The following is a 1,511-nucleotide window of genomic DNA, read 5'->3' as shown; positions in this document are numbered from 1 at the left end:
AATTAGATTTATGTTCTTTAATCAAAAAAAAAATATTAAAAAATTTTTTTTTTTTTTTTTCTTTTTTTTTTTTTTTTTTTTTTTTTTTTTTTTTTTTTTTTTTTTTTAGGTAGCGATATACAAATTCTGTATGTATGCGATAATTTCCTTCTCCTTTTTATTATCCCCTGTTTTGCTCCTTGTCTTATCCATCCCTACTCAATTTTAGCTTTTGTTATCTATTTGTAATGTTTGATAAATTATGTTTTGAACATCGGATAATTCCCTATTCAATGAGTCCCAACGAGCGCAATTTTTGTAATTTAAAGTGTATTTGTTACATAGATGATCAAAGTTGCATCTCGCGTTTAATCACAATGGCTCTGTAATATTGTATAGACATAATTTAATCATATACAGGTGTTGATGCCTTTAATCTCTTTCTTATTATATTCTTTCATTGATATCAGTGGGACTTGAGTTTGTCTGCATTTTCAGCGTACATTTAGCGTTGAATGCGACTAATAGTTTTGAAAATCTTCTTAGAAAAATACGTTGAAGGCAATGAAAATCGTAAAATATGTAAGAATTTACAATACATCTGAGAGACAAGTTTAAAAGATTAGGATGTCTTTTGAATATCTATCTCGCTTTTCAGATGTCCGAGCTTTTTAGAGAGAGATATATATATACCCTGCAAAGAAACGTCTTTTTGAAGATCAATAGTAACATTAAGAAAATTTGTGAATATCCCTCGTTTTTCTTAGTTCCAACTATCAATTTGTCAGAAGATCGATCAAATGTGAAATTCGAGTCCCAATGTGTATCGAATATTGTAATGTATGTACACACACATACATACACAATGCCCTTGTATTTCATGAGATAATGATCTTGTCCTGCATATAAATAATAACAATAATATATAGATGCGCGTTTGTGTTCTAGATTTCTCGGAATAATATACGAATAACTCTTTCTCTTTTTCCTTTTCTCTTTGATGCTTTTTTACGAATAATGATGTCACATAGATTCCGCAGGATGTTTTCTTTACTTAAAAACCAAAGCATAAGTATTAAGTTTACTATATTATAGTTAGTCTCCCTTGCTCTCCCTCCCGCCATTGCTCTTTCGTTTTCGAGATGCGTGATTTCACGTCAACTTTCGTGAAATCGATCAAACTCTTATCTTTATATTTCTGACAAAGTATAATCTCTCAGAAATCTCATAATATAATATATTGTGCATGATTTTTAGATCAAACGGAGCATTCCATATAATTTCAATTGGCATTACTTTTGAAATATATATTTGTATAAATATATATAAATAAAAAAATATCAAGATTATATTTATATATATTTATATAAAGCTAGATTTCAGGAGTAGTTTGACTGATAATGCTACGAGAATTTGACTGTGCCAGAAAATATTAGTAATATGCGCAGGAAGGATTGTATAGATCTTGTATGCGTTCTAAGATGTATACCTCGAATTTCCTCTCGCCTGTTAATAAACTGATAATAGGATCA

Source organism: Formica exsecta, unplaced genomic scaffold (assembly GCF_003651465.1).
Source record: "Formica exsecta isolate Colony F162 unplaced genomic scaffold, ASM365146v1 scaffold475, whole genome shotgun sequence".
NCBI lineage: Eukaryota > Metazoa > Arthropoda > Insecta > Hymenoptera > Formicidae > Formica > Formica exsecta.
The sequence above is the reverse complement of the archived record's forward strand: the minus strand, read 5'-3'. Positions refer to the sequence as shown.